This window comes from Suncus etruscus (assembly GCF_024139225.1).
Source record: "Suncus etruscus isolate mSunEtr1 chromosome 15 unlocalized genomic scaffold, mSunEtr1.pri.cur SUPER_15_unloc_1, whole genome shotgun sequence".
Taxonomy (NCBI): Eukaryota; Metazoa; Chordata; class Mammalia; order Eulipotyphla; family Soricidae; genus Suncus; species Suncus etruscus.
This window is the reverse complement of record NW_026060286.1, coordinates 621653-628907: the sequence shown is the minus strand read 5'-3', so window position 1 is coordinate 628907 and position 7255 is coordinate 621653. Positions and strand designations below refer to the sequence as shown.

General features: G+C 42.3%; 1 non-coding gene across 1 annotated transcript; it reads left to right on the top strand.

Annotated features, from left to right (window-relative positions):
• Positions 1-981: 981 nt before the first annotated feature.
• LOC126000458 (U6 spliceosomal RNA) lies at positions 982-1088 on the top strand. Its single transcript, XR_007492753.1, has one exon. It is a non-coding gene; the product is annotated as a U6 spliceosomal RNA (small nuclear RNA).
• Positions 1089-7255: the final 6167 nt, after the last annotated feature.

The window sequence follows — 7255 nt, the reverse complement described above, 5'->3', positions numbered from 1 at the left end:
TGGGCGAAAGCGGACAAAACCCTCCAACGCCCGCCCTGCGGGACCCCCCCGCACGCGGCCCGTCGCAGTCGGAGATTCCGAATCGTCCTCGAGGTCCCCGCTCCCCGGCCGCGGCGCCCCCACTCCGGGCCGCGGCGCCGCAGAAACCGGGCTCGAAGCGGCGCCCGCGAAAGTCACTTCCGCATTTCGGGGCCCTGACGTCACTTCCGCTTTCTCTTAAAGGCGCATCTTTTGTCCTTTGATTTTGCTTTGTTTTGTTTTTTTTTTGGGTCTTTGGGCGACACTCGGCGGGGCTCCAGGTTTACTCCTGCCTCTGCTCTCAGAAATCGCTCCCGGCAGGCTCGCGGAAACCTGATGGGCTGCCGGAACCGAACCCGATCCGGTTCGCTAGCGAGCAAAGCAAACCCCCCTCTCCTCCCTCCCGCTTACTGTCTCTCGCAGGGGCTTCTTAAAGGGGCAGGCCCGAAGAAGTCGGAGTGTCAGTCTTCCGTGCGCGGTTTCCTATTGGCTAGAGTTAGAGCTAGTGGGCGTGGCCAGATGGACAATTCCCACCCTGGGGCGGGGCTAAAGGGGAGGGGCGGTACTTTCATCCCTAATAGATGAGGTCAAGGTTTCTTTTCTTTCTCTTCTTTTTTTTTGAAAGTGTATTGACAATGCTGTAAAATAAATCATCTTTGCCAGGAAGTAAATGCTCTAATGTCAATGAAAAAGAAGCAATAGATTTCATTTTCTGAGAGTGAGCTAGAGTATATTATATGTGATTGCTTAAATAAGTATCTATGATCTACCAAGTAGCAAATAGGCATGTTGTGTAATTAAAAGTAATTCTTTCAATTCATCATTATTAAAATAAAGCAGATTTCAAATATCAACAATATAGAGTTTGATGATGAAAACAAAAGGTTAGTAGTTGGCAACTTCAGTGAAATGACAGCTAGACCATGCCAGGTCAACACCCTAGATATAAAAACAAGTAACTAAGTGCTTGCTTCGGCAGCACATATACTAAAATTGGAACGATACAGAGAAGATTAGCATGGCCCCTGCGCAAGGATGACACGCAAATTCGTGAAGCGTTCCATATTAAAAAAAATAATAAAGTAACTAAATGTTTACTTATCACAAATAACTTCAGCATAAGTATCGGTTCTGCTCAGATGTGGACAACATGTAGATCAGAGTATAAATGAATTAAAACCCCCAAGATCAAGTTCTTTGACTCTCAACCACCCCCATCAGAGCATTGGGGATTTAGCAGCAAGCCAGAAGCTCCCTTTCAGTTCCTCATCACTATATTAAACAGCCTGTAGACCCCATCACTGATGTGTCTCCCACTAAAAGGAATTACAGTGAATCTACCACTGCTCAATCCAGTTTATCCAAGGTCTATTCCTTTGGTCAGAATTTTACATTTATTCGTTTTAAAAAGTATTACATAAATAGACACTCACGGATATTGAAATGACATGTGTCATTTATTTTATTTATTTATCTTACAGCATTGTCAAAGCACATACAAATTAAAATTTAAGATATGCCTTATGATATAGTCATTTATTACAAAGTAGATTAAAGTGTCCTAAGCAGGGCTCCCTGCATTGCCCTTTGATTGTGAGGTGAAAGGAGAGGACGCTCCACATCCTGACTTCAATGTAGGATATGCAGATTCCAGGATCTTTAATACAGAAACATGATACCAACAACAGAGACTGTGTGAAAAATAAAAGTGTGTTGGCACTACAGACAATGTCTTGGATTGGACGATCTAGCTTGCCTGGAGCCTAGAGTTGGTCTTGTGCCAGGAGACTTCAGGGGTCTGGTCTCTTTGTATTTAGGCCAAGGTTATTCCTTTTGATGTCCCTCATATTTTGGTGGGCCTATGCAAACAACAATTGCCACTCTAACACCATTTTTACTGTGCTCCTTTGACTCTAATCCTTAAAAAGCACCCACTTAAAATTTGAGGTTAACATAAGCTAATATGCATGTACATGGAAATGTAGAAAAATACTATGCCTGTAATGTTTAAGGAGTTATGTAAGTTTTATGGCTTTAGAGTGCCTTGTGTGCTGTTAAGAAATATTATAATGTGTTACAATCTGGGGACTTGAGGGACAAAGTAATTGTACATGGATTCTGTCTTATTTATCTTAATGTTCTTTGGCTGAAATTTCAAAGTTAAGATATCAGCAAGGGGACTTCTGAGAATTATGTTATGGGTGATTGTTCTTCCACTGTAACTTTACCTTGTCCTCTTTCTTTGCATCTTTGTTCTCAGAATTAAAAATTAAAAATTAAAAAAAAAATAAAGTGTCCTAAGAACTTAATTGCTATTTAGGAAGAAATATTCACTCATCAAATTTAAATGAAGAAAAAAAATTAAGTATTTTTTGTGGCAGCAAATGTCTGCCAGTACTGTAGTTATAGAAATAAAATTAGATGGAATAAAATAAAATAAAACAAAATTATTTTTACATCTCATTTTCAAAATGGCTTTTTACTGACTGCTGAGTTTTTTTTCTCTCTTTTTTTTTGTCTCAGATCTTCTACCTCTTGCTTAAAAAAATAACCTGGGCTAAAGAGCAATAGCATACAGGTAGGGCACTTGCCTTGCACAAACTGGGTTCAATATTCGGCAACCTGAGCCTGCTAGGAGTAGTTTCTGAGTGCAGAGCCAAAAACCAAAAACCCAAACAAAAATTAAAAACCCTATAGTTTCTAAAATCTTCTGTATTTCTATGAAATTAGTTCCATTCAATACCAATGTACTATATCTTTGAATTGTTAATTCTAGTGAGGGAAATATTCAAGGGTAGAGTACTACATGTAGTACCTTCTAAAGTTGCACTCAGATTTCAGTGAATCAAATCATAATTTTATAACAATATGTAATGGGACCTTTTCAATGGTCTTTTTTTCTGGTCATTCTTTTATTATTTTTTTCCTATGGTCAATTTTTGTTTATAGAAGAAGACAATAGTTCTTTGTTTCAATTTTTAAAGACCACATGTGCAATTCAAATATACATATTCAGTAGCCCTTAAACAAATGATTAAACATGTACATGTTATATTTGGATACTCAAGAACAATATTTAATTATTGAAATAAATAGCCTGTTTTTGCTTTGAAAATAATTTGTTTACATTTGATATTTAAGGTCCATATTTTTGCGCCTGAAAGGGTTAAGAGAAATTGTAAGTGAAATCGCAAATGTAAAGATGAATTATGTGTCCTGTTTTTCTAAAGTTTCCCCCTTTCCGCACATCTTGTTCTGTTTTGCTTCTGGCCATGCCTACGTGCTTGACCTTGCATAGGCTAACTGATGTCAAAATTGTAACTCATAAAGCAGCAGAATGTTCTTTGGAAACTTTGCAAAATATTCCAGAAAATACCCTTCCTATAGCTGCTTGCTTGTTCATTGTTTGTTCAACAGAATAAAAGCTGTGCAAGACCTTAATTCTGGGCTCTCTTCCTCTACTCCATCTTTGGAGCACGAAGTTAGCCCCAGCTAGTTGGAATAAAGCCTTGCTGCCTTGAATCACTGCCTCTGCCTCTTTGTTATGTCGCACCCCGGAGTTTGGGTTCTTGGGCCCTAACATGCCTTGGTGTATTTTTTTTCTATTTACATTCCTATATAAAAATAAAGTGTACCTACTTTCCGTGAATACTGTTGTCTATTACTAATTTAAAAAAGTGTCTATTTTCTAGGCCAGAGTGATAGCACAGTGGTAGGGCGTTTGCCTTCCACGCAGCTGCCCAGGACGAACTGGATTCGATCCCCAGCATCCCACAGGAGCGATTTCTGAGAGCAGAGCCAGGAGTGACCCCTGAATGTCACCAGGTGTGGCCTCAAACATCAAATTTAAAAAAGTCTATTTTATTATTTTGTTTGTTTGGTTTTGCTTTTAGAGCCACACCTAGCTCTGCTCTCAGAAATCACTCCTGGAAGGCTTGGGGGACAATATGGGATGCCAAGGACCAAACCATGGTTGCCTGGATCCAACCAGCAAGGCTGTGCTATCGCACAGGCCCCAGGTTTCCTTGCTGAAATGTATATTTGGGTTCATGCCACAGTTGACATTTGGCAAAACTAGGTTTGGGGGCCTGCAAAGAGACATCAGTGACTGAGCATAACTTGCATGGTCATGCTATCCAAAATAGTGCTAACTGGTGACTGTGGCCTTGTTCCTTTCCATTCCTTTTCCTTTTTCTTTTCCTTTCCTTCCTTCCTTTCCCACCTTTTTTTTTTTTTTTTTATGTTTTGGCTTTTTGGCTGTTTTTGACTTTTTGGCTTTTTGGACTATACCTGGCGGTGCTCAGGGGTTACCCCTGTTTCTACATTGACTCAGGAATTACTCCTGGTAGGCTTAGGGGACCATACAGAATGCCCAGGATCAAATTCAGCTCTGCTGCTTGCAAGGCAAAAGCCCCCTACCTTTTGTTTTTTGTTTCTCGGACACACCTTGTGTGCCCAAGACTTACTCCTCTATCTGTACTCATGAATGAGGGTTCAGGGGACCTCACTGCAGAATTTCTTCTATTTTCTTCTCCTTCCCTTCTCTATTCTTCCTTCCTTCCTTTCTTTCCTTCTTTACCTTCCTTCCTTCTTTCCTTCCATCCCTTCCTTCCTTCTTTCCTTCCATCCCTTCCTTCCTTCCATCCCCTCCTTCCTTTCCTTCTTTCCTTCCATCCCTTCCTTCCTTCCTTTATCCCTTCCTTCCTTTCTTTTTCTTTCCTTCCTTCCCTCTTTCTTTTTTTTTTTTGTTTTTCTTTTTTTGTAGGGTCACACCCGGCAGCGCTCAGGAGTTACTCCTGGCCCTATGCTCAGAAGTCACTCCTGGCAGGCTTGGGGGACCATATGGGATACCTGGATTTAAACCAATGACCTTCTGCATGAAAGCCAAATGCCTTACCTCCATGCTATCTCTCCGGCCCCACCTTCCCTCTTTCTTTCGTTCCTTCCCTCTTTCTTTCCTTCCTTCCTTATTTCTTGGGATCAAATCCAGGACCTCACTAGTTCAAGGCATGGACTCTACCATTAAGCTAGATCTCAAGTCTAACTCATTGTATCTTTAAGTCCCAATACCACCTAGTCTGAAGTAGACCTAGCAGACAGGGTCAACAATAAAGATCACATGCCCAATAGACAGAGCTCAGACATCTGGACCAGAAAGATGGGACAACAGGTTAGACTCTTGCCTTGTATGCAGCCTATCTGCGTTGGATCCCCTGCACTGCCAAGGGGATCCTGAGCACCACCAGGAGTGATCCAAAGCTCTGATTTAACCCTGAGCATGCAGAGTATGGCCTCCAAACAAGCAATAATAGGGATCCAAATTTTAGGACTGGACTGTGTACTTTTTCTCTGAAACATCTGATTTTGATCTCATGGTCTCCCAGGATTATCCCAATAAGATTCCATGAGGAACATACCAGATGTGACCCCAAAATTAAAACAATAAAACCACTACACGTGAAGATTTTCTTCATCTTTTTTTGGGGGGGTCACACCCGGCAGCGCTCAGGGGTTACTCCTGGCTCTACACTCAGGAATTGCTCCTGGCAGGCTCGGGGGACCATATGGGATGCCTGAATTTGAACCACTGTCCTTCTGCATGCAAGGCAAACATCTTACCTCCATGCTATCTCTCAGGCCCGATTTTCTTCATCTTTGTTGTAAAATTTTTTCACGTTGTAGTACTATTATCACTTTGAAATTTTTATTTCTTTTGAGGTTACACCCAGCAGCGCTCAGGGGTTGGTTATTTCTGGCTCTGCACTCAAATTGCTCCTGAGAGGCTTGGAGGACCATATGGGATGCTGGGGATTGAACCCGGGTCAACCGTGTGCTAGGCAAAAACCTTACCCACTGTGCTATTGCTCCAGCCCCCTCATTTTTAATTTTTAAATTTTTGGGGGGAGGCCACACCTGTACTCAGTATGACTCTGCATTCAGGAATTAACACCCTACCTACTGTGCTATTGCTCCAGCCCCCTTATTTTTAATTTTTAAAATTTTGAGGGGGGGGCACACCTAGCTGTACTCAGTAATCATTTCTGGCTCTGCAGTCAGGAATTAACACCTGGCAGGCTAAGAGAAACCACCAATGATTCTGGGGATCAGCCACATATAAGGCAAATGCCCTATAGAAGGTAGGGTGGAGGGACTCTGGGACTACAGCTGGTAGTTTTGAGGAGCTACTTTAGCCTCTTTTCTCAGTTTGCAGTGGTATGTGTGAACCAGAATTAGTCACATACAAGCTGAATAGGTCCATTGATATCTTGCTTTGTTTTAATTTGGGATAACTACACCCCAGTTGTGCTTAGGGCCTACTTCTGGCTCTGTGCTTGGACATGATGACTGGTGGGGCTCCAAGAACTTTATGCAGTACATAGAATCTGGTCCCGCTAAAAAAAAAAAAAAAAAGGCATAAAGCCTTAACCACTTACTGTCTCAAGCTCCAAGATACTTTTATCTTTCTCGCTTGCTTTCAAAATAAAACAAAACGAGCCAGAGCAATAGCTCAGCAATACTGCATTTGTCTTGCATGCAACTGATCCAGGATAGACCTCAGTTGGATCCCTGGCATTCCATATGGTCCCCCAAGCCAGGAACTATTTCTGACACATAACCAAGAGGAACCCCTGAGAGTCACCGCATGTGGCCCAAAAACCAAAACAATAAATAAAATAAAATTTAATAAAAGTATGCACAATTCTCCTTGGCCCATCACTTCCTAGAGCTCCACCATTGATGGCCCCTCCACTGGAAGTGGAAGTGACCTAACTTGAGGGAACTCTGTATTGGGGGGGGAGTCACATTTCTTCCATAGCCATGTTTTTCCTGCCCTGAGCTTTGTCATCAGGAAGAAACAGACCTTGGAGATGACTAAATGGCATCAATGGAAACATTTGATCTAGGAACTGGGGATGACCTTCCAATGGTGGCCTGATCCAGCTGGGTCCCTCAGTCAGGTGGCCACTTTGAGGAGGTCACCGAAAGTGCCTCTCAGGGCCAGAAACTGCTTCTGCTCACGTACCCAAAAGAACGTTCCAGAAGCTTCTACACAACCGTTTTCCGCCCTCAGCCCAACAGGCATCTTTGACTTCTCCAGACTCCAGTAACTTCAGCGTTGGGACGTGAGTGAGTGTTGGCCGCAATGTTGCAAGTGACCTTTTGTCCTTTCTCTTAAAATATGTCCTGGGGACGAAGCAATATGGCACAGCGGGGACGATGTTGGCCCTTCACGTGG